The sequence below is a fragment of the Protopterus annectens genome, chromosome 7.part0, assembly GCF_019279795.1.
Source record: "Protopterus annectens isolate FY-2018-M chromosome 7.part0, PAN1.0, whole genome shotgun sequence".
Lineage (NCBI taxonomy): Eukaryota > Metazoa > Chordata > Ceratodontiformes > Protopteridae > Protopterus > Protopterus annectens.
In genome coordinates, this window is record NC_056739.1 from 1,698,922,256 (window position 1) to 1,698,949,877 (window position 27,622).

The window sequence follows — 27,622 nt, forward strand, 5'->3', positions numbered from 1 at the left end:
AACCTGATATGCTTTTTTGTGCCATCTACTGAATCACTTTCCAGAGGCAGGTACAGTGTCTCTGATGCCTTGTTCTTTGCTACTGCAACTCTTCTCTTAACCAACCAGTTTTCCTTTTTTTCTGGCCCATCTTTGCTATCTTCCACTTTTTCTTGCATTACTTCTTTCTTTTGATGACTTCCTGGACTTCTGCATTACAGCACCAGCTTTTCTTTTGTACCTTATTTCTGTACCTGGCTCAGCAGCATATCTGTTCTATAGTCCTTACACATGCTGTTTTAAGGCACTGACATTCTTCTTCAACTCCACCTATTTGCTGTTCTTCCTGAGGTGCTAGAGCCTTGAGTAATTCCTTGAATTATTGTGTTTTCTCTCAAGTCAACTTCCAGGTGTTTAGCCTAGTCTCTGTTGACCTTAGAGCCTTCTGTGATCACTGCTTGCAGCTGATTGTGACAAACAGTGGTTTATGCTATAGGGTGACTGTTTCACTGGGGATGAATTTGCAATCACTGATTCCATCCCGATTCCCTTTACTTAGTAGGAGGATGTCTATCTGAGTTTCATGTTGGCCACTCTTGTATGTGGTCTTGTGGCTGTGTCTCTTGCTAAACTATGCATTGGCCACTGTCAAGTCATTTGCCAAATAGAAGCCTAGAGTGGCCTGTCCTTCTTTATTCCTTTTGACCCACATACGAAGACACAGCCAGTCCTCATATGCTGCTCTATTTGTCCTGATATGTGCATTTAGGTTCCCCATTTTCAACACTAACTTGTGTTGCCCTGCTTTATCAAGTAAGTAAGGCTTGTTTTAACACAGCTCCACAGAGTTTGGTGATCAGCCACTGCTCTGCTGTATTCATTTGTGCAATCCAAGGCATCCAAGGCTTTCTGCTAACCATAAGTACAAGTTTTCACTGTATTTTGCACTTTTAAGCTGTATTTTTATATAGTTCTGATTCCTAAACTATTATTGCTGATTTTTTGCAATTTGCTATAGCATACAATAGATTCAGACCTGCTGAGTCTAGTTCTGTTTGTATAACTGAGCACTAAATCAGGCTATCTTTTGTTGGAGAGGCCCCCTTGCACACTTGTGACAGGAGAGTGCAGTTAGGACTCAACATATTGAAGGTTGCTGGAGCAGGGCTCAGTTTTCAGCTTTATAATTGGTTAAATTGTTTTAAAATGTTTGCTCACTATTGCCACATAAGGCCCTTGTTTGCTTGGGTTTCCCTTGTTTTAATACAGCTCCACAGAGTTTGGCAACCAGCCACTGCTCTGCGGTATTTATGTGTGTGCACTACCATTCACTATAGTAGAGATGGGGTAACCATTGGTGGTTAGAGATGCAAAAACTTCAGTACATAAATTTTCCCTTAGAAGCTGCTGTGATCTGGCCAAGACGTACTAAATTTGCTCTTAGCTGCTTAGAGAGCACCTCAGCTGTACTTTTGCCAGTTGAATAGTCCCACAACCACCCAATCTCCAATTGTCTCATACTAGTTAGAGAGCTCTCATTAGTATAGACCACTGCTGAGCACCACATTAGTATAGACCCCATTTAGAGCACCCATCCATACCACAACCCTCCATTCCTTCCCCCACTGTTAAAACAGAATTTTACCTAGCATGGATGGTCAGTTCCCCCCATTTCTCCTGCCAGCCTGATTGAAATGGATATCCTGAGGCAGTGTAGCAACTACTTCATGTATACTGACAGCCCTGTACTCCTAAATTACCAAAGTACAATTTGTGAAAGACGCAAATACACTAACAGTCTGGAAGCCTTGCTCTCTCGTATACAGAACAGTAACACTGAGCAGGTTGTTAGCTCACATACTACATCTGCTATGCAAACCATGCACTCAACACATAAATCATCCTAAGTGGAGGTACTCACCAGAGACATACCTAAACACTACAGAACTCCCAAACACAAACATGCTACACCTAATACAGTATCTACAGCAGTCAATGCACATAATAACATGAATACCAGTGTCTCACCAAATATCCTCCTAACGCAAATCACATCTAAACCAACTTTTTAGTCATAGATGACTCCATTGTGAGACCCACAGATGTCCCACTCCCCAGGCTGGACAAGGAGAAGGTTACATTCAGCTGTCTATTGGGTGCCAGGATCCCTCAGATCACACATGCACTCAAGTCTCTCAACAACAAGTACCGTTATGACTCCATCATAGTTCATGTTGGTGTGAATGACTCAAGATGTACCTCACTGGATTATATGAACAGAGACATGATTGGGCTCTCTGAATCTGTGTTCCAGGCAGGTATGTCCCTAACCCTGAGCAGCATTCTATCCTCACCTAGGATGATACCACAATATGAACAAAAAATGATTGACTTCAACAATTGGCTTAGTTTCTGGTGTTATCCTAAGGGGATCTAGTTCCTTTTCAGCCTGGGGATGACATGGTAGATAAACCATGCTGCTTTGTCAGAGATGGTCTTCACCTGTCACATCTAGGCTTTCAGGTACTGGCTAAGACACTTGCCTCCCCCATAGTGCCTTTTTTAGGCAAGGTCTCAAGAACAAAATTTCTGATGTGAAAATATCCGTCACAAATTTATTAAGGGTTATGCTGCTTAATCATAGGAATTTAAATCAGAAACTGAATTCTCTGGAATCACTCATTTCCCTGGAGGATGTTGACATCTGTGCAGTTACAGATTTGGGTCAGGACCACAGAGAGTACCCCGGCCTTGCAAGGCTACAATGCCTTCCACACTTTCAGACCACAAAATGAACGTGTGAGATCCAAAGGAGGAGGAGTATCTATCTTCATCAAAGACAAATACACCTCTAAACTGGTTAGACAGGAAAACTCTGTGGAGTTGCTCCAAGTTTGGCTAACTGTGAGTAAGACTACCTCCTCCAAATCATCATTAGCTATAGGGCCCCCTCAAAGAACCAAGATATCCATGCTGCTTATTTGGACCTACTCGAGTCAATCCAATTACAACCAAACACTCTAGTCATGGGCGATTTTAACTATCCCTCCATTGACTGGGAAACTTATACAAGTTCCTACATGCTTGTACAAAGGTTTCTGGACTTTGTTAATACTAATGCCCTGGAACAAATAGTATGCAACCCCACAAGGGGATTAAACATTCTTGACCTGGTCCTCACCAACATGGGTGACTGTTGCACCACCACAAGTGTAGGATCCTCAATGGTTAAATCCAATCACAAATCAGTCACATTTGAAGTAGCAATAACACCTGAACTTCTCTTTGGAGAAATCAGGCTAAAATATTTAACCAAAGCTAATTATGTCCTCCTAAGGGATGGCATAAACAACTTCCAAGCACCCGTTCCCACATGTCATTGACAACTATACTAAGGTATGCACTTATGCCCTGTAGAAACACTTACACAAATGTATAGACACAGATGTACTTGATGATAGGATCAAAAGAAGATCCTCAAGAAAAACAAAAGCCCTCCCCCCAGTGGACTAGCATTAATAAGTTATGCAACAAGAGGAAGACGTTGCTGTCCAAGAATAAAAAGAGAGAGGCTCCAGCACTGAAAGAACACTCTCCTCACCTTGAACAAACAAATAAGACAACTTAAAAATCCTTTAAGGGCAACTTTGAAAAATAATTTAGCAGCCATAGCTAAAGATAACCATAAGACATTCCTCAGCTATATCTGTAAACTAAAAGGTAGGACCTAGATGTGTGCTGAACTTGCTGTGGATGGCATCACACAAACTGATCCTGTGAAAATAGCTAACCTGTTAGCTGACAGGTTTGGCAAGAATTTCACCCTGTCCTCTCCAAACATACCACAAAGCATTTCTTCAACATCCCCCCACCTTGCATCTCCAAAGCAAGTCATTAACGCTCTATCTAAGGCCAAAAACACAGCCTCTATGGGACCGAATGGCATCCCAGGTTGTGTTTTAAATGGTCTGAAACATGAGTTATAACTCCATTAGGTACTCTCTTCAACCACAGTCTGTGTACTGGTTTGGTCCCTACTAAATGGAGAACAGCAACTGTCATCCCCCTTCATAAAGGGGGTACAGGAACAGACCCTGGGAAATACAGACCCATAAGCTTAACCAGTCTTATCTGTAAGGCCATGGAATGAATCATTATGGACCTTATAAATAAGGATATAGGTGACCTTCAAACCTTTCAGCCAACCCAGATCGGTTTTGTCAAGTGCAAGTCTCGCATGTTAAACCTGGCGGACTTCTTCAAAAATGTCACCAGAGCCATCGATGAAGCCTATCTGGACTTAGCCAAGGACTTTGACATAACCCCCAATATTCAGGCATCATTGATAAATACAACCAGTTGAATATTAACCTATATGTTGTCAGGTGGGTTGCTAACTGGCTCACCGACAGATCACACACAGCCGAAGTAGGGGATTATATCTCAACCAGCAGGCCTGCTACCAGTGGGGTTAGTGTTGGGCCCCCTAGTGTTTGGAATATACTTCTCAGAAGTTAAGGCCAAAGCACAGGGGCTGTGGCTGACTAAGTTTGCTGATGTCTGCATATTAGGTGCAATCATTGAATCCCCAAAAAATGCCAGTATACTTCAAGAGGGACATACGTCAGTCAATGATTGGTGCCAAAGCCATGGACTCAAACTCAATGCTAAAAAATGTAGTATCATCCTCTTTGGTAAAATTGATTTCCCTGCTGACTATCATATAAATAATAATATCCTAAGCACCAACTCATTAGTGAGAGACTTGGGAACGCAAGTTGACTGTGGCCTTAACTTTGACCACCATGTATCTACTGTGGTAAGGAAGGCATTCCACATCACATACCTCATTAGTAAAGGCATTGCCTCAAGAGTGAAAGAAGTTATAACTCCCCTGTACTCATCCCTCATCAGGCCAATAATCGAGTACAATGCTCTCTTTGGTATATACCTTACCAGACATCTGCAGCAACTTGAGAGACCTAAGAGATTTCTATCTAAGAAAATAAATTCAGGGTCTCCAGCACATGTCATACATTGACAGAATGAAATTGCTGTCACTGTACTCAGTAGTGTACAGACTGCTTAGCGGAGACTTGTGCTTGGCCTACAGAGCAATCTCTGATCCAAACCTAATGGAACTGCTGCACATCCACAAGTCAAATGGGACAAGGGTCACCCACTCCAGGGATCTTAACCTAACCTGCAACATAAATAGGACCTATTGGAGGAACAAGTATGTCTCTCACAGATTGCCACTCATCTGGAATAGGCTATCAATCCACATGTAACAGAATCCTGTAAGACTCTCTAAAAGTGTAGTCTGGATGACTTGATGGGAAACCATAAAGATCTTCCAGGGATTTCACCTATAACCCTCCTAGATATGGGCAGTTGTTGTTAATCAAGACCTTGTGTTTAGGCAATATCCTTCCTCTAATATTGTATTGGGTACATATGGCTAGGCTTGTAAACACATTTGGGTCTCTAGCCTAGTAACCTCCTATGAACCTATGTACCCAAGTCCTGCAACTGCTCTCTGAATGCACTCCTTTCCTCACTGTCACAACCCTGCTGTGGGGCACAGGCTGAGCTTTTGAACAATGCTTTATCCTTACACTGAAGTCTGATTGCCATGTGTCTGTCACTAATTCTGATGACATTTCTCACTGCCTTCTGAAGGTTCTCCCTCACTACAATTCCCACACAGTTTCTAGTCTATCCTTCTAAGCAGTAGTCTCTGAATGCCAAGCCAAGAGGCTTAGTTGCACTGCTCTTCCATCTTCTCTCCTGGATAGATAGAATGCCTATCCTCCTCCTTACCATCCTGTCATCCACTTCCAAGCTGCATCCCATCAGTGACCCCACAGTGAGTGTAGAAATCCTTAGTTCATGTTTGGCAAGCTGATTGTTTCTACATCCAGCTTTTGCTCAACAGAGCTATCACAGATAATCCAAGCTGGGCAAGTGGACACTGGCTGGCCAGTAGCTTATTGACACAGGGCTGCTGGGCATTATGGTGGGCACACACTGGCCAGTAGAGGGCACATACATCCCTCCCAGTGTTATCATGGGTGGTGTAGGTAGCTCAGGTCCCCAACTCACTTGGCAGCATTAGTCAACATGATCAGATCACCTAGAGCCAATTTTTACACAGTTGAGTGGCTAGCCCTGACACAGCTCTCTGTCTGTGATCTAGGTTCTCCTACCTAGAGGATACTCCACACTGTAGCTGATGCTCAAAGCTGTTGGCCTATACAATTCTTCCCTCTATAGGGAACCATTTAGAGTATGCACTGCTGCCTACAACTCCGTTCTTGGGTGAGTTTGAGGTGGAAACTTTCAGCATGCTTTTGGGAGGTATCAGGAAACCCACAAAGACACAAGAAGAACATACAAACTCCATACAATCATTGTACCTTGTGCATGGGAGGTAACGAACTTAACCATTATACCAAATGGTATCTATTTGTGCCTGTATGTGTGGCTGTCTCTCTCTCTCTCTCTCTCCACACACACACACACACACATATATATATATATATATATATATATATATATATATATATATATATATATATATATATATATATATATATATATATATATATATATATATATATATATATATATATATATATATATATACAAAAGCAAAAAAAGAAAAAACACAAATACAGCCATCAATGGTTGGTACTGAAGTGTCATAATACAAACGAAAAAGCAGAGTACCAAAACCACCACAACATGGCTCATAAACCAAAAACTTTAATTTAGCACTTTAAAATAATAAATAAAGCAGTTAAAACTTCCATATAAACTTGATAAATACTTTCAAGTAAACTCTTCCTCAGATCTCACATCATCTACTGATCAGGAACATTTAAACAAACTGCTATCCAATCACTAGCAATATGCAAATTAAGTAAACATGGCTATGAGCCTCATTGAACAAAGACTGGCTGTCTGGACTAATAAAACTCCTTTGCTCTAAAAAACAATTAGAAAGTTATTGGTGGTAAAAAAATATTGGGTCCAATCAGTGGCTGTATGCAAATGAAGCATAACAGGGAGAATAGCTACCAATAGGAATAAATATGCACAGATCTTATAGTGCTTCAACATTATTGGATGGCTGTTGTTGTAAGTTCCAATAGAAATGGTTATTGCTTCATGACTCATTTATATCCCAATAAATATTAGCCATCTGTAGTGTTCAAATCATATCCAGGATGTTAATGAGGTAGGGCCTATCAATGACTGATTGTTCACTGACTAATAGGTTACATTAAGTTGAAATATGTAATATTTGAACCAGTCAGTGTTAAAATATATACCAAAGCAAATAATAAACTTTCAGTACCTGGTATACTTGGATGGGAGACACTACAGATGATTAATATTTATTGCAACATAAATGAGTTATGAAGCATTAACCATTTTTATTGGAGCTTATAACAACAAAGTGGGATTGAATATAGTACTAATTGATTAACTTTGAAATTGAAGGGTAGTAACACCGTTTTCATCACTACCAGTCAGTGACCCACATGCTCAACCACAGGAACTATACATAGACAGAGATGTGAAGATTTGGTTTTAGTCGAGTTACACACCATCAGATATGAAAGTAGTAGAATTCATTGAATGCCATTCCTTCAATTTCATTTATATTATTGATTTGTAGCAGTGTTAAGTGAGAGGGCATCTTAAGCAGTTTCCCATTTACTTAAACTACAATGGAATGGACAGTACTGGCCTTTTCCAAGTCCAGAAGACAGTGGGTAATGGAATAGACCCTTTTTTTCAGTGCTGTGCAATCTTAGAGTTAGTTTGCATAAAGTTGCAGGAGTGTATGGGTGGTAAAGGGTGCTTGCCTCCTGCAGAAACATTGCTTTAATGATTTTATGATTTTAGTTTCTTGTGTTAGTTGGGAAGTTTTAGGAAGGTTTCAAGTTTATACAGTAGGGCAATTCTTGTAGTTCACAGATGTTGGCATTACTTTGTTTTGGTTTGATGTGTCCTTGCGATGTAAGTCAGTTAGCATGGTTGTTCTGAGACTGCTTTGTATATGGTAGTATTTCAAGTTTATGTAATTATATTGTTCTGTTAATGAGTACATATTTAGTACTGCTCACCAGTCCACAGGTCATCAAAGGCAGATGGAAGGAACATTTCCAGCAGCTTCTGAATGAAGAAAACCCCATAGAAGTTGTACTACCCCAGAAACAGTCTGTGAAGAAAAGGAGCCCACCCTAGAAGAAGTAAGAACAGCACTAAGGAAAATGAAGTCAGGGAAGCAGCAGGCTCCAATTAGGTTACAGCAGATGTGATAAAGATGCTGGGAGAGATAGGGGAGAAATGGTACTCATAGCAGTGTGGAGAGAAAGGCATATTCCATATGACTGGAGAATAAGCATACTCATGCCAGTGTACAAGAACAAAGGGGACATCCACAACTGTGGGCAGTACAGAGGCATCAAACTCCTATCACATTGCATGAAAGTTCTAGAGAGGGTGATTGATAGATGGATATGCAGAGTAGTAGAATGTAAGATGGGAGATGAGCAGTTTGGATTCAGATCAGGATGTAGTACAATTAACCTGTTGTTTGCAGTGAGGCAGATACTTGAGAAGAAGTTAAAGATGAGGAGAGAGTCCAACTGGGCATTCCAAGACTTGGAGAAAGCATTTGACAAGGTCCCAAGAAAGCTGATCTGGGCAGTACTATGGTGGTTTGAAGTCCCAGAAACATTGGTAGAATTAGTGCAGGATATGTACAAGGAGCCAATGAATGACTCAAGTACGAACAGTGTTTGGCCTCACAGAGGGGTTCCCAGTGGGAGTGGATGTACACCAGGGCTCAGCTCCAAGCTCCAAGCCCACTGTTCATACTGATGATGGACTACATTAGCAAACAGGTTGGAGGGGACAGATCAACAAAGTTGCTGTATGCAGATGATGTGGCATTACAGGCAGACACTGGGCAAGAACTTCAGCAAAGTATAGGAGAATGGAATGCAAAACTGAATGCACATGGGGTGAAACTAAGCACTTTTAAGATGGTGGTAATGGCAGCAAATTGGGGAAATCAGAAGAAGCTGAGAATAGAGATAGAAGGGAAGATAGTGGAACAGGTAAACAGCTTCAAGTATCTGGGAGGGGTGGTTGAGGAGAAGGGAAGTCTGAATGAAGAGGTCAAAGCTAGAATCAGAGGGACTGCAGCCAAATGGCATAGAGTCTCAGGTGTAGTCTATGACAAAAAATGCCAAAGAAGTTGAAAATTAAGATGTACAAGACAGTGGTGCGACCAGTACCACTGTATGGTACAGGAAACCTGGCCAGTAAAGCAGAACAGTTGAAGAGGTGATAGAAATGAAGTGCCTGAGAAGGGTGGTAGGATGTACACTGTGGGACAGATGAAGAAATGAGGGCATAAGAACAGAAGCCAAAGTAGCTCCAATTGCAGGAAAGATGAAAGAGAACAGACTACAGTGGTTTGGACACGTGCAGAAAAGCAGAAGACAATCTGGTGAGGAAGATTTGGGACAAACAAGAAGGTAAGAGGAAGTGAGGATGTCCAGCAAAGAGGTGGATGGATTGTGTGAAAGAAGATCTGTGACAGTCAGGCATGAGTGTTGAAGAAGGCAGGAGTGTGGCACTGAATCAAGAGACTTGGCGACAGTTACCACGATACCCCAACCCCATGTAGAAAAAAAATGGGAAAAAAGGGGCTGATGATGATGATGTTAATGAGTGCATATTTTAATTTGTTTGATGGATTCAGTGATTTAATTTGGTATTGGTTATTTAGTTTGTGATGCACTTTTATCATGCTATCAACCATAAATCTCCAAAGCCTTAGAAACAAGATAGCTGAACTCCAGGCATGGATTTCACAAAACAACCCTCATATTATAGCAGCTACAGAAATCTGGTTGAAATCGTATGTAAAAGACACCAAATTTCTTCCCCCAGGCTACTTATGCCTAAGAGCTGATTGGCCCCACAAGAGAAGAGGGGGAGTAGCAATACTTTTCCCTAGCAAATATACTTTAATTCCCTACTCAAACTTAACAATCATAAAAACATTTGCTTAATTGCTCTGTATATTCCACCAAGAAACAACATACCAATATTAGAGAACATACTTTCCTGGATATCCCAAAACACAGATAATGAAACCATCATCATCATCATCAACGTTGATTAGCTAGACATTGCCCAAAACAACCCCTCATTACCAGACCCAACAAAAATAACAAATGGGGCTCCACAATAGACTGGATCTTAGTGTCCCACCCTAACAATATCACCATTGCAAGCATCCTACCTTATACCATTAGTGACCACCACCCATCATATAGCCTATGCAAATCTTCTCCAACCCCAGGCCAACACCGATACAAATAAACCAAAATTTTGACTAAGTTACAACCATCCATATTTAATGAAACCTTAGTGAAAGTAACTTGGGAACCCCTCAAATCCCTACCACTTAATGAGGCTGTTGAATTCTTTAACTCAACATTCCTAGACATCCTAAATAAGCAAGCACCCACCCGCCAAAAATGAATAAAACATAACCATGCAAGCTGGCTTTCAAAATACATCAAAGAAGTCATGTTCACAAGGGATAAAATCTGGAAATCATAGCAGAAAAACAAAGATCCCCTCAACTCTTCGACAATACAAGCAACTCCTTAACCAGGCAAAATGTCTAATAACCAGAGATAAAATTCTCACTACCTCCACCTACAAAGCCAACATAAAGATAATCCCAAAAAATTCTGGTCCTCCATTAATCAACTATTACACCCAGACTCTCAAAGCAATCCATCCTCTGACCCACACAAACCCCCACCAAACTTGCTACCCGCTTCAATTCCTACTTCACTGACACCATAACTAACCTAACTACCATCTTTTCTGCAATTAACACCACCACCAAGACAGCTGATGATCAAATCATCCCAGAAAACAATCTTACCCTCATTTCCAACCTAAAATTCTCCCCCATACTCACCACCACAATAAAAAAAAACTTTTACTTAAGCTAGTCCCTGTACTCTGGCCCCTGACAATCTACCCCTACACTTCCTGCAGCTAGCTGCAAACTCTATAGCTTATCCCATCAGCATACTCATTAACAGATCAATTAAAGAATCCCCTGTCCCAGACATCTGGAAAAAAAGCATTCATTCTCCCCTTACACAAAAGTGGCACCAACACAGACACCACAAACTTTTGGCCCATACCAATTCCCTCACTCCTTTCTAAAATACTGGAAAAATGCATCCATGCTCAACTCTTCAACCACCTGCTCGAAAACCAAATTCTATCACCCACTCAGCATGGTTTCAGACCAGGACACAGCACCACTACTGCCCTCATCTCCTTCCTTGATACAGTTCATCTGGCACAGGAATCTGGCAAAATAATCGCTTCTCTTTTCCTCAACCTCTCCAATGCTTTAGATACCATTTCTCACACCATCCCCCTCTGTAAACTATCCACCCTCCACATTTCCCCACCTACCCTACAATGGCTTAATAGTTATCTCTCCAATAGACAGTAATCCACCAAACGTCAACAATCTTACTCTCTCTTTCTCAATACTTCCACTGGGGTGCCCCAAAGCTCCATACTTTGGGAGGGTGGCCTAATGGTAAAGGTGATTGCCTTACAAACACAAGGTGCAGGGTTCAAGTCTCACAAGGGATAATTGGCTAGGCTTAAAATGGCTCGTAAGGGCAGTTAGCATAATACGAACCTATGAACATGGTCCTCTCTTATTTAGCATCTTTATTAACAACTTTCACTCCACTATCCCACAATGATCAGTAACCAGTATGCTGATGACTCTACAATACTATGCACTGCAAATTCCAGTTCTAAATTCCAGCAAATCACCCAGAATGCTCTCACCTCTACTGAATCTTGGATGCTTAACAATCATCTTTCCCTAAATATGAAAAAAAAATAAACTAGTACTTTTTACACCTAAGAAAACCACTCTCCTAGATAAAACAACTCTTCACTATGCAAGCCCAAGACAATACTACTATAGAAGCTGTCCCACACAATAACTGCTAGGCATTATTATAGAAGAAAACCTTAACTTTGACCTACACATAAACAATAACATCAATAAAACACACCAAAAGCTCGCTATGCTCTACAGGCACCAACACTTTTTTAACCTCTCTACTAGATGAACCCCTTCAACCACCATTCTATTACCCTATCTCCTTTATGGCACCCCTCTTCTCACTAATATCCAAAATTCTACAAAATCCAAACTTGATATGTGTTACAACAGAATAGCCAAATTTGCCACCAAGACCAAATTCTCATACCACCACTGCAGCTCACTAACTCACTGAAACAAGCTGGCTGGAACTCCCCCACCCTCTCTCATTCACCCAACTAACTACAGCGCACAAAATAATCTATAGACACACAGACTGTCCTGCTCTGTCGACACTACCTGCCAAATACCAACCCAGCAGGCAACTAAGATCTGAAAATCATCTACTTCTAAAAGTAGAAAAGCCCACCATACCTGCTGGTCAACTCCTCTATTCCTTCACCGTCACCAAACTATGAAACTCGCTTCTACCTTCTATAAGAAACACAGGCAGCACCACCACCTTCAAACAAATACTGAAAAATCATCTGAACTCTTCCTGGCTATGTACCTGCTCTATAACCTAACATCTTCCTTTTTCTAATATGATAACTAAACTCCTATGCTTTTTGCTACTGCTGACTGATGATATTTTCTTCATAATTATTATGTTTTTATCACTTGTTGATACTGGTACAATAATGCTGATTAATATATCTCTGTTTATACCTCTCTGATTGAATTAATTTGGCAACCAACCAAATTCCTGCTTTTATGTATATATTCTGTATATATTACTGTAATCAAACCAACTAAATTCCTACTTTTATATATATATTCTGTATATATTACTGTAATCGCTACATGCAACACTGTTTCTACTTCTGTACCAATTAATTTTTAATTTTTTCTGTATCTATGTTCTTGTCGGAGCTTTTCTCCCTGAGCCTCCACTGAAAATGGGCCCTTTTAGGCCCAGTGGACTTTCCCGGTAAACAAATGCAATAAATAAATAAAATAAATAAATAATAAAATTGTGCTCATATGTATGTATTTATGTATGTATGTATGTATATATGGTTACACATACCTATATAGATGCACACCCACATTTCATTGCACTGTGAATTGCCAAACCATGCAACATGATGGAAAAGGTATCAGACATCAGATGTATTTCAGAAACAACAGTCACATTACATTTGGCAGTAGCGAATAATGAGCAGCCATGCACAGCCTGTGTGTGATTCATAAACACATGGAGTGAAAGTGGAGAGGCATACCTCTCAACCTCTTAGTGCAGGAAATCTGCATAAAGCCTGACAAAATGGGGGGGGGGGGGGCAAAAGACTACAAATAGGAACAGCTTTTAAATATTGCTCTTATAAACTTAGAAAGTTGCTAGAGTAACAAGGGTTGTGTTAACATACATTTTCTGAATGATTTGAAGTCTGAAACTCAAATGTATGTCATTATTTGGTGACTTCAGTCCTCTGATCATCCCAGTGATTTGCACATTTCTCTGTGGTATTATGGCCCACAGACTGTACCCATATGGAAAAACACAAACTTTATGAGGAGCAAACCAAAACTATGAGTCAAAATCTGGACATTCTGTGAAAATGGACAGCTGAGCGATATGAGAAGGCAAAGCAACATAGTTGTGTGGAATATATGCTAATGGTGTAATGAGATGGCAATGAGCAGTAGCATTAAAGTGAGGGACTTGGTGGATGCAAATGAGTGCAGCCAATATGATGGACTGATTAAGAAATGTTTAAAATCAGCAACTGTAACTGTCTGCACCGGTGACTTTGGCCTCCACAAAATCCTGGTGTTACAAGAGAGGAATTGTGGAATGATCTTAGGTGTAGCTGCAGCTTTGGCAAATGTGTGTGTGTAACTGTGGCTGTACTCACTGCTAGTATCTATGAAGTTGTGCATTGCCACCCTCAGAGGCATAGCGTTATCTGACTGTGCTTTATATTTCATGGCCTTTACAACACTGACATTATAAACCAGTACCATGTGGACAGAGTCACCATGCAGGATCTGGTTGATACCATGCAGGATCTGGTTGATATACATTGCCCTCATTAGTAGGTTCATGGAGTACCTAGCCTAATGTTTACTAAGTTATGTGTGGTTTGAGAACACCTTCCAGTGACCAACAGGGGACACAGTGGGGGTTGTCCTAGGCATCACCCTCAAGGACACTCCACCAATTTCCAGATGCCATGCTACTGCATGTGGGAGACCATTTGAGGACTCCCCGCACCAAAGAGGAGAGGAGAGCGCCAACAACATGTGGGGCTCTTATGATATAGCCCATTTCTCTGAGGCATTGTGAACCATAGACTGTACCCACATGTAAAAAAATCCAACCTGATGGGCTGAGATGTATGTACATTAACCATTAACATTACCACTCCATGAACCTCCAGGTTGTCTGTAATACACAGGGTATAATCTATAATATGTCTGCAGGCCACTCAGGTAGTACCCATGACTACCATATATGGTACACATTGTGACCTATAATATTCGTTGGTGAGGGGCAATTTTCCCCAACGTTATCTTAATGGCAATGCCAAATATGCCCTGAAACCATGGTTTATGACACCAATCAAAAATCTACAGACAGTGGCAGAAAATGACTACAGCTATGGCCTGTGACAAATCTGAGTGATCATTGAGCATGTATTTGTGCTATGTAAGGCACTCATTCACTTCCTGGATGTGTCTGCTGGTAACTTGCAGTATGACCTTGGCACACTTAAAAAGATGCTCACAGTATTTGCAATGCTGCTTGATGTAATATTGAGGAAACAGTTGTAACAGGGATGGTGTATACAGGAGGAGTGTTCTCCATAACACCAGGAAGTACAAGTTGTCCATCGCAATGCGAGAGGAGGTGACCTAATGAATAAAACAGAGATGATCGAATATGACTGGATTAATTATTTCAGGGCTGATAAAATGCCAGGATTGAATAGTGCCAATAGTATTAAGCCCATACTGAAAAATAGACATCAGTATGTATATAAGTAGTATTTATTTTTATTTTTATTGTAATCTTTAGTATAATATTTAGTATAGTTACTAGCTAGTAATACTTATAATATATTCTTTATTTATATTTGTATTTTATTATAAGTTTATTTTTATTTGGTCCTGGGCTTGTTTTTATATATGAATGTGTGTTCCTTATACTATGCTGCTTTATTTTAACTATATCTAGCTATTTAATAACCCATGTGATTTTAAGAAAGTGTATGATTGGCTGATGTAAATATTTAAACACTGTGAAGATAATGAGATGTATAATTGCACTGAGAAAGAGTTTTGTAACTGGAACGGTTTCCTGTGTTTTATTATTTAACTCATTAAAATAGTGTTTGACGTTGAGCTCTTGTTGTTTTTTTCTTGGATATTTAAACTTAAATAAACTTATAAACAGACTGACTACTACACTCATACATGTTAACAGTCTGGCTGTTCTCTCAAAATAGCACGCTTTATATTATAACAGCGAATACTCAAAATAATGAATGCTGTATAATCGACCCAAAAAAATGAAAACACAAAATTCTGAACAAACGGAATAGCGATTTCTTTTCCCAGGAAAAAAATTCACTGGTCCGCAAAAAAAAAAACAAAACAAAAAAAAAACAAATACAAAATAAAGTGGGGGGCTGTGCCCCCACCCCTCCTACTTAAATATACCACTCTGAGAGCGCATCACAGTGGAGGAAACGGCAAAGTCCCAAAAATGTCCCAGTGATTTTTTTCCCCCTGGGAAAAAAATCGCTGTTCTGTGTCTTCGGGATTTTGCTGTTTCAACATTTAGCTGTCAGTTAAACAGCGTTCGCTATATTAAGTGTTTGCTTACTTAATAGGGAACCAAATGGCACTGCTGCCTGCACGTGCTCTCTATTTATATGCATGTGCCTACATCTGAAAATGCTTCTTAAAGGTACATACATATGCTCTGTTCTACATCCTCCCTCTTTGAGAAATAGCCCATACATCAAATGCCAGTATTCAGTGACATGCAATTATACAGAAATGATCTTTTGCCATATAATTATACAAAATCAGACACATATAAAACAATCATGTCCAGGTTGCTGTGTATTTTACACTAGCTCTAGAAATATGAACTGATTATGTAATATATAAAAGTCAGAAATGGATCTAGCAATGGGGACTATCTTCAAGGAATGTTCAGCTTTGGGAACATCTGGGACATTATCAGGAACGGAAATGGATACTGAGACACGTTCTTCGATGCAAACATTGTCAGGCTCGATCTGAGATCTAGAGTCTGCATCATAGGTACAACGTTGCAATATCATTTCTGATACAGGAAGAAGATGCCTGTGGTCTCTCCCGTATTCTATACCCTCAGATTCCACTAAGTAGGATCTCGGCTCATCACATATACCTCTCACTTGACCGATTTGATCAAAGCCTTTCGCCATTTGCATCCTCACTGTCTCTCCTTCTTTTAATGGACGAAGAAATCTGCTCATTTTATCATAGCTGGACTTCTGAGAACGCTTTTTAAAAAGTTGGGTTTTGATTGCTCTGTTGTTTTTAGCATTAGTCATCAACAAACTAGAACTGATAGGCAAGGTTTTTCTGGTTTGCCTAGATAAAAGTCTCTGAGCAGTCGAGCCAAATAGGTTGTCATGGAGTATATTCCTGAGATTGTGTAAATTCAAGAAGATTTCAGTATTGTCTCACTTTGACCTCTCTAGTAATTGCTTTGCACTCTGTACTGCACGTTCAGCAAGGCCATTTGACTGTGGGTATTCAGGACTACTAGTAACATGGGTAAAGTGCCACCCTTTTGCAAATCTCTGAAACAATTGACTGGTAAACTGGGTACTGTTGTCAGAAATAACTTTGCGTGGACTACCATGGACTGAGAAATGATGTTTCATCTTAGTAATAACAGCACTGGATGTTAGGTTAAGTAGCAAATCGATCTCAAACCAGTTCGAATAAGAGTCTACTAACACTAAGTAATGCTGATTGTTCCATTCAAATATGTCAGTGGCTACTGTTGACCAAGATAGTTCGGGAATATGGCTTAGATGAAGTGGCTTTTTTTGCTAATGGCTTAGTACTATTAAATACTGAACAAAGATAAAGCACTTTATCAATGTCTTTTGATAGAGAAGGCTAAAATACTAGTCCTCTCGCCCTTCTTTTGGTAGAATCAGAACCTGGGTGGGCATGATGCAAAGTCTGAATGTATTCATGTTGCAAGGAAGTAGGAACAATAACTTTAGGACCTTTGAAAATTATACTATCTTCCATCAGCATCTTATCTCTGTATGAAAAATAAAGTTGTACTTCTGGCGGCACACAGGATTGCTTTGACAGCCATCCTGCATTGATGAAGTGGTTGAACTTTTGCAAAATGGGATCAGTCTTTGTATGATCTCTTAGCTCATCAAGTATTGTGGTAGAAAAATTATGCACTCCCATGACATCAGAGTCAAAATTCTCTGCATCAAGCTGTTCTGTGGTATTTCTGGGTGATCTGGATAAGGTACCAGCCAGATAAAGAAGTTTGCCTTTTGTATAGACCATTTTGAAATTATACTTTTTATAATCTGAGCAACATTCTTTGTAGTCTTGCTGGAGTGGAATGCATAGGCTTCTCTAAAAAAGTGACTAGAGATTGATGATCAGTTTCAATTTGGATAGCTCGACCATAAATATAATCACGGAACTTTGAACATGTGAACACAATTGCCAAAAGTTCCTTCTCAATTTGAGCATACTGCATCTCAGTTTGGGTAAGAGTTCTAGATGCATAGGTAACAGGTCTTCCATCTTGAAGAATAACTGAACCAAGACCGAACTGTGAAGCATCACGGGAAAGAACTACTGGTCTGTGGACATCATAGTACCTTAATGTATAAGGGTTAACAATTTGCTGTTTGAGGTTATCAAATGCTCTCTGGTGTTGGTCTAATCATAACCAGGTAACATTTTTGCATGTCAGCTCTCTTTAAGGTACTGATAACTCACTAAAGTCAGGGATAAATTTGCCCAAATAGCTAATCATACCAAGAAAACACTGTAAAGCTTGGACATTGTCTGCAGCTGGCATCTCAAGAATGGCTGCTTGTTTAGAAGGGTCTGGTCATTAGCCTGCACTGGTAAATAAATGACCTACATAAGTAAATTCTGGTAGCCTGAATTTACACTTCAGAGGATTGAGCTTCAAATTCACTTCATGCACTCTGCCCAGAACTTTCCTGAGGTTTCTGTCATGCTCTGCTTCACCATTGCCTCCAACTAATAAACCATCAACTATTACTGCACACGGATAACCCAAACAATGTGCTTCATTGCAGGCTGAAAGACTTCAGTGGCAGAATTTATTCCAAACGTCATCCTGAGGAATCTGTATATACAAAATGGGGTAGTGAATGTAGTCAGTAGTAAAGATGTGTGATCAGGCATTACTTGCCAAAATGAACTCTTTGCATCTAAGACAGAAAAACAGTAGCACTTGGCATGAGGGTGGCAATCTCCTTGACTGTACGCATAGGATGATGAGGTCTTTTTAATGCCTTGTTCAAGTCTCTTGGGTCAATGCATATTCTGATTTCATCTTATAAGCAGCTACCATGGAAGACACCCGCTCAGTTGGTTCTGACTGGACAAATCATACCTTGCTGCACCATTTTGTCTAACTGGACCTTGCCTTTGCCCTGCATAGCTATTGGAGCTCTCCTTGCTGTTCTGACCACTGGACTGACCTCTGGGTCTACTTTCATGGAGTACACAACTGGAAGTTTGCCTAGCTTGTTGTCAAAAACATCAGCATGCTCTGAGAAAATAGAATCAATGTTGCTGGAACTGGGACATGTGCTTACATGATGTACTTCATTAGTAAAAGAAAGCAGTTTCATTCTGAAACTGTCTCTGAGACCTAATAATGACTGTACAGATCTTCTGACTACATAAAATTGCAAGCTGTAACTGTTCCCAGCCGAATAGCACAAAAGCACTACTGAGACTTTGGTTTGAATCTCTTCACCTTAATAAGCAACTTGCTTCGCATGATTAACCAAATTAAGGTGCTCACCAGCTCTTACTCTAGCAAATGTTTTTGCTGACATTACATTGCACTTTGAACCAGTGTCCACTTTGAGCTCCATGGATTTATCATTGTGCAGGACAGTACAAAATACTTTGTTCTTTGCCAACAAATCTACTGCATTAACATTTTCAACAGCCACTGATACACAATCTACACAGAAAGTAGGGTTGTAGCTTTTTCCATGATCAACTTGCTTTTTTGAGTGACCTTTCTTAATAACTGAACAAGGCTTGCTTGATTTACAAAACTTCTGAAAGTGGTTCCATTTTTTACACCTGTGACATTGCTGACCAAATGCTAAGCACCTCTCTCTTTTAGACTCATGGTTGGCTCCACAATTATGACAGTTAACAATAAGACTTGACTTGAGTTTTGCTGACTCACCCTTATATTGCACTGAGCATATCCCTTTTACTGAGCAAGTCTTGGGACTTGCTAGAAAGTTACGGCTCCTCCCAGGAAATCCTGCAGGAGTTGCAACTGCCATGTGGTTAGGCCTGTTTCTACTTGCCACATGCTGCATGCTGTCTATGTTTGCTCTAGAGGTTGCTGAAACCATGCTCTTATCACTTGCAAGCATACTTGTGTGCCTTTCTGTGAACTCATGGATTTGATAAGTCTCTATAGCTTTGCTTAACGTTAAATCACTGTCACAAAGCAAAATCTTTCTCATTGCAGCCTTATTAACACCACACACAAGCCTGCCCTTTATTAACTCATCTCTCAAGTCACCAAATCTGCACATTTTAGCCTTATTTCTCAAGTCAGTGATATAAGCTGCAAAGTTTCACCTGGCTTTTGGTCTGTTGCATAAAATAAGTGCCTCTCTAATGTAACACTTGTCTGTGGGTTGCACACCTCCCTAAATTTATGTTTCAAGCACTCAGGGTCTTCTTGATTCAGCTGGTACAACAATATGGCAGTTCTCCCTCTCCTGCATATACCTTTGGTGCATACACAAATGAATGCTCTCTTTCAATGGCTTCTGACCAAGCTAAGTTAAGCAAAATAAATGCCCTTGTATGTGTATCTTTGTCAGAAAAAGCTGTTTGTATGAAAATATTGTATTCCTGCTCAAATACTCTCCAATTCTTTGATATATTATGATCAAACACAAGTGGACTGGGTCTGTGAAAAGCCTCTGCCATATCAACACACAATAGTGAAGGTGCTCAAAATTATGTACAAATGTACACACATATAAAAATGCCAAAACTTTATGCCAGAACTCATAATTATGCCCAATAGCACAACAGACTGAAGTAACTGCACTTTGCCAAATAAGTCTCCATAGCACAAGAACACTTTAAAATAACTGTACTTTCAGAAACCACTCCTTATCTTTGAATTTGAAATGAGTGTACTTTGCAAATAAACTGTACATGGCACAAGAAGATCAGAGTAAGAAACACTTTGAAATGAATGCACTTTGCAAATAAATTGTACACACCCCAGAAACTCTTCAAAATGGCTGTATTTTGTGAAATAACTCAGTGCAGTGTAAGAAACCCTTTGAAATGGCGGCACTCTGCGAATTTATGTACACAGCACAAAAAACTTTTCAAAATGGCTGTACTTTGACTGTACTTTGTAATATAACTGTACTTTGCACACAGCAAACTCTTTGAAATAATTGCACCGTAATAAAGCACACACTCTGCAAACATCTTTGTCTAAAAGATACTAACTGTAGTTATGCTTTATGCTTTGAATTCGCAATTTTCATAGCAAATAGGCCAGTAAAATACAAAACATCTGCAAAAACAAAAAACATTGCAGTTGCTTTGCTCTTTTATCTTTCTTTTTTCTTTGTACTACTTATTATTGGTTTATAGTAGGTTTTAGGTTGGTACTAGGCTATGGGCCCTAGGGCCTATACAAACCTACAATTCCCTGGCTATTTCTCTTCTTCTATTTACTTCCCCTGACCCTATCCTAGCAGGGTGTTTGACGTGATCCCCAAGATGAATTTTCTTTCTCCCATCCAATCGTCAAGGTTCCTTTTGAAGAGGGCCAAAGAGGTGCTCTGCTTGACATGTATGGGCAGTCTATTCCAAAGTCTGGGGAGTCCCTGGGTCAGGAACCTATCCCTCCAGCATGTTTTGTTTATTGTGATGACAAGGTTTAGATCCCCAGAGCGTGTGGCTCTGAGGGATTGGGATTTCTTTAAGTGTAGCATATCCAACAGTTCTGGGTTTGACATGGCCTTGTATGTTAAGCAGAGATCACCTTTGAGTAGACGATATGTGACAGAGTATAGCTGGAGTTTTTTAAGGCAGTCAGCATAGGACATCTGCTTTATGCCTGTGATTCTTTTAGTGAGGTATTTCTGCGGCCTTTCCAGTTGTTGCAGATGTCTTGAGAGGTACATACCAAATGGGGCATTATAATGGGTCTAATGAGGGATGAGTACAGTGGGACAATGACCTCCTTTTTTTGTATGAAAAACCCTTAGTGATCAGGTGTGGTACATAGAAGGATTTCCTAACTGTTGTGATGATGTGGTTATCGAAGGTGAGACCACTGTCCACCTGTGTCCCTAAGTCTCTTATCACACTTTCGGTGTTTAGTGTACTGCCACCTATGTGGTAAATCACGGGTACATGTTTTTTCCCAAAGAGGATAACTATACATTTCTTGGCATTGAGCTTGAGCCCATGGCTCTGGCACCAAGCATCTGTTTCTGTAAGGCCCTTTTGTAGAGTATCCACATCATTTGGGGATTCAATAATGGCTCCTAGTTTGCAGTCATCTGCGAACTTTGTTAGCCAGAGTCCTTTAGTATTGGCCTGTACTTCAGAGAAGTAGACTGGTCCCAGGACTGAACCCTGAAGTACTCCACTTGTCACTTGCCTGGAGCTGGATTTGGAGTCGGCTACTTTTACAGTGTGGGTTCTGTCAGTAAGCCAGTTGGCAACCCATTGAGTGATGTAGGGATTAATGCCCAGCTTAGTAAGTCTAGCTATGATTCCAGAGTGGGGGATGGTGTCAAAGGCCTTGGCGAGGTCCAGATAGGCTGTGTGGACCACCTTACCCTCGTCCACAGCTCTGGAGACTGATTCGAAGAAGTCAGTCAGGTTCAGGAGAGAAGATCGTCCCTTCATTAACCCAAACTGGGTGGGGTCTTATCCTGCTCATTATACTTTTCTTGTGCTCGTTTTCATTATGCAAACCAAAGATAATTCTCATCCTCCTGCAATAACTTAGACCTAGTTGATCTCTGACCAGAAAAATCAAGGATTAGACTTGCTGCATAGTTCTAACTGTGTTGACTTAACTCTTCTGAAATGTAAGACTTCAGCTGTATGAGACACTCATTTATAATTCTTATGAATGTTTCTCCTGCTTTATATTGCTTTCTACTATTAGATTATATTTTTTGAATGTATGACTTGTATTGTACTAGATACTCCTTTGTAATTTCCGAGGTGCTTTTCTCCTCTTGCCTTATGCTGTATTCTGCTTTTGTTTTATATATAGATTTGCTATTGTATTAGGTACTTTATTTGTATTTTCTTTTTGGAGCTTTTCTCCCCTGGCCTCTACTGAAAATGGGCTCTGCTTGGCCCAGTGGACTTTCCCGGTTAACAAATGTCAATAAATAAATAAATAAATAAACAAACAAACAAAATAAATAAATAAATTAATACTGAGCCACTTATGAATATTTCTGCTAGTTTTGTCAAATATTGTGGTTTCAAACATTTTGTTTAATTAATAATGCGTTTTGTGCCTTTAGTTTGATTAATAATATGTTTTGTGCTACTTGTTTAATTAATAATGCGTTTTGTGCCATAGAAATGCTCTGTTTCATTTTTTTTGCAAAATAAATGATTTGTGCAAGTTCTGGTTACCTTTACTTAATTTCTGGCCCTTTTTTGATTGTTTGAGCTCTGTTGTACTCAACCAGCTCAATCTGCTTACCTTCAACTCTGCACCTCATGGCTTGAAGAAGTTGTTCTCTTAATCCCACTTCTGACACTATGTCACTCATCTGGTCAGGATAAAACAGACAAGCAGTTGTGGGTACAGTTCAAGCAGCTTTATTACACACAAACACATCAGGAATGAGGCTTTGTAACTTAAACTAAAAGAAACTTATAAACAGACTGACTACTACACTCCTACATGTTAACACTCTGGCTGTTCTCTCAAAATGGCACTACTGCCTGCACATGCTCACTATTTATATGCATGTGCCTACATCTGGAAATGCTTCTTAAAGGTAAATGCATATACTCTGTTCTACAATTTTATTTATTTATTTTATTTATTTTATTTTACATTTGTTGACCGAGCTAGTCTAGCTGGATATATTTCCATTTTCAGTAGAGGCCCGGGGAGAAAAGCTCCACACAGCTATACAAAAGTATAGAAATATTGTTACATGGTAAATAAAGGATTAATAATAAAACAGGCAATTGTTACATTCTAGAGATAAAAACACTTGAGGAAAGCTACAGTAAACAAAATATTACTTAAGAAAGCTAAAACAAATGTAATATAGTAAGAATTATATACAATTGTTCACATCAGGTAGAAGGATTTAAACAATAAGTTGATTAGAGTTTAAATAGTGTCAGTCTTACTTACAAGACTAAGCATTTAAATGTTTGGAAGTTTGGTTACAAGAGGAAGAAACATCTTCCAGTCTTCTTTTTTTTCCACACCTTGGCTTTTGTTTGCCATAAATCCCTGTAAATAATCCCAATTCATCATGTCACTATACGCTTCCATTTATCTTATGGGAAGAATCTAAGTTCTTTGTGCGCCTTGGTCTGTATAAGGGTAAAGTATTCTTGCTCCCTTATCTTATATTTCTTGGCAATGATGTTAAATTTTTCAAAAGGGGGCTCATCCTGGTATACTAACAGCTGGTCCCAGTACCTAACACTTCGCTCTACCCAGTGAGTCCTGTTCAACCATTTTATTTTAAAAAATGTTTCGGGATCAGCCAAATATTGCTGTCAGGAACCATTCCCCAACTTCTGCTCCCGTACCCATTCCCGGGGTATAGTCAGAGTGTTGATCTCCCTCCGCTCAGGTGCTGTGTCTCATACTTGTAGTCATTGTCAGAAGCCCATCTCAATAAATGATTTACTTTAAATGCTATGATGTATGTTCTTATGTGAGGTAATTCTCAGCCCCTCCAAAACTTTGGGAGTATATGCCCAACTCAATGGAATTCTCCTTACTCCTTTGTCAAAAACACTGTCATTATTTAGATTTTTAGATCCTGTAAACCTGGGTGTTCTGATGAAAAAGGTAGGTTTCTGAATAGATGAATGATATGGGGCATTATCATCTCTTATACTGCCTGTATATTCCCCGCCAATGTCAAAAGAAGTTTTAATTTTGGAATGAATGCCAAAACCTTCTCTCTTAGACATTTTAAATTGCACTTAAGTACTTGTTCTAATGTCTATATCCCACCAAGCTTAGGTTCCTCACTTGTTTCGTTTGAGGTAATTACTTTCTGGTAGTTAGTGAGACCCATTTTCCCACTGTCTTTGTGATATTACATCCAAGCCCTGAAATTTCCCTAAACCTCTTAAAGATGTTTACGGCTCTCTAATATTGATAGCAGCTCTGTACTCATTAGCACACAGACATGTGCAAATATCTGGATCAAATTTAATGTTTTGTCCATATCACTTCTGTCTTATAGATAAGATCTTACTTTATTAGTTAACTCCTCCATTGCAAAGAGGAACATCCCTGGTGATAGAGGGCAGGCTTGTCTGGTACATTTTTCAGTCTGCCTGACTCCTGAAAGCCCTCCATTTATCATAACTCTGAAAGATGGATTAGTATAGAGTCCTGGCCTAAATTAAAGCATATGTACAACAGTAAAAGTGATGTGTGCAAACCTACACTCATACTTTGCTTATCCATATCTGAATTGGCACATACTGTGCATCAGATAAAGGCAACCAAAGTAACAAAGTACAAAGGTCAGAGCAGAGTTATCACTTGCACAAGTGGGCAGAAGCTCTATGTGCAGTGATTTCTACAAGGAAATGTATACATGCTGTTCTAACTGTAATAAACTGCAATAACTTTGTGCAGTGTGTATATAACATGGGTTGGCACCTAAGGTGAACTAGGAGGGGGCAGTAGTGGCTCCCTATTGAAATATTGACACTCAAAATGTTGAGTGCTGACAAGCCGAAGAAAGACCAAAAAACTGGGAGAACAAATCTTGAAGATTGGTCTCTCCTTTTAACTGTTTTTTTGCAGGGGGAAAGCCCTCCCTGCATCTCCTGATGTGGGGGGCAAGCCCACACACCCTCTCAACCTATATATACCAACTCTGAGATCATCATACCTCAAAGAAAAGAGAATATTCTGTGAAATGGCCATGTTATATTTAGTATATGTAAGAATGTTTCTTTGACCATTCAGTGTCTGTGATTTTGATTTCACTGTAGTGGGCCCCAACATTTCAGATGGTTAATAATACCACCACCTTGTGTGTGTGTGTGTGTGTGTGTGTGTGTGTGTGTGTGTGTGTGTGTGTGTGTGTGTGTGTGTGTTTTACTCAGTCCTGTAGTGTAAGTGTATGTGTGTATGTGTGCTAGCCAAGACACAGCCTCAGCAGGTGTTGCAACACTGAGACAGGGTCTTATGGACAGGTGAGATTCAGGGCAGCCACAGCAAAATGGGTAGCCATTCCGTGCACACCCCTGTCTCTGGGAATTGCCTCTCCTTGGAGTGTCACAGCCAGTATACCTAGAGGCAGTTGTGCTGTATGAATGTGAGTGAAGGACTGTCCCAGATGTATCACTGGCATGAGTCAAATGCCCTTGTGAATGTCCTCATCTCTCACTACATATATCTACACTAGATACTGGGGTGGGAGTGATGTCACTGTGTGTGCCTGACCTAGCCTTCCTGTGCCTATGACTGCCATCAACACTTAAGACAGGTATGGAGCAGCTGACACCCATGCTTGTCATGCATTTTGTCATCAACATGATGTCCTTAATCATTTCAGCTTGCAATAGTACATATGTAAGATGTCACACATATGGGACACACACCCCCTCTGATCATCACAGATAGTCTGTAAAACATGCACTATCTCTGTAAAGGCTGTGGTATTGCTGACCTGTCCCTTTATGATGACTCGGAACATCTGCTGAGTTGCAAACATTGAGACAGTTAGTTTATGGGGTGGTGCCCATGGCATCTATGGCCACCAGCATACCAATCACCCCTGTCCTCCCCATGTCCAGTAGAGATTGTGGCAGATAATGAGGCCTGTCCCACAGGGGGAGACATATCTTCCCACTTATGTCTATCAGTGACAACCTTCCCTTCACTAGTAATTTGTATATTTCTAGTGGGTTCCACAGGCACAAGAGCAAAACCCCTTGACTGGGTAGGGGATCCCACATTTTCTGTACTGTGCTCCCTGATTGTGCCAAGTCATCTTCAGCATCAAGTAGAGGTATATCAATAGTGAAGGAGCAAAATAATAAATTACCTGTGAAGACACCAAATAAGAATAACCACAATAAGTAAGATCCATCACCATTACTTTATTGCCAGTGCAGAAATAGTAAGTACAGCATATGGTGGTAGAACATAAAAAAGACAGAGCTTACCTCATGCAGGTGCTCTTGTTGTTTGAAGCACTAATGTCTCTACACAACAGAGGAAACTGCATTTAGTGATAAATGGTATACTACACAGTTAATCAGTATGTATTTGCCACAGGACTACTGATACACAAGTGGAGTATCTCCAGTGAAGATTCTACGAGCATGCTACAATTCTGCTCCAAGGTCCAGCACCCTGCTGTAGAGTACTGAATTGTCAGATCATCCCACTCAGAGAGACAAAGAACCACTCTGTCTCAGTTAACAGTGATTCATCTGACAAGCCAACTCACTTTGCTCCACCTTCCTGTGCCAGGTAGACAACATGCTTTTGAGCATCATGAATCACATGGGCGACCTGACAGCTGACCTGCTGGTAGTTCCTGCCCCATCAACCAACAGCATTTATGTCATTCTCTGCATCCTGTCAGGCACAGTAGGTCTAGTCTGATGTCTCCTGGATGAACATCCTTTGGTCAAGGTGATGGAGGGCCAGTATTAAGCTCATTCTGTGTGTGACAGAACTTGCCTTAATGGGCCTTCCCTTTGCCAGCTATTGGGGTGAGGAAAGAATAAAGTGTATGAGTATACAGATAAGGGTACATTTATTGAGTAACGCTCTGCACTTTACTACAGCTATTGGGATGTATAGGTGTCTGTTAATATCTAACACTGGCTTAACAGAACCATTAACACAAAGATTACAATTGCATTCCCCCTAGACAGTAAGATAAGCATGTAGCCAGCATACATGCCATGCCTTGCCTGCCTTTCATGTTA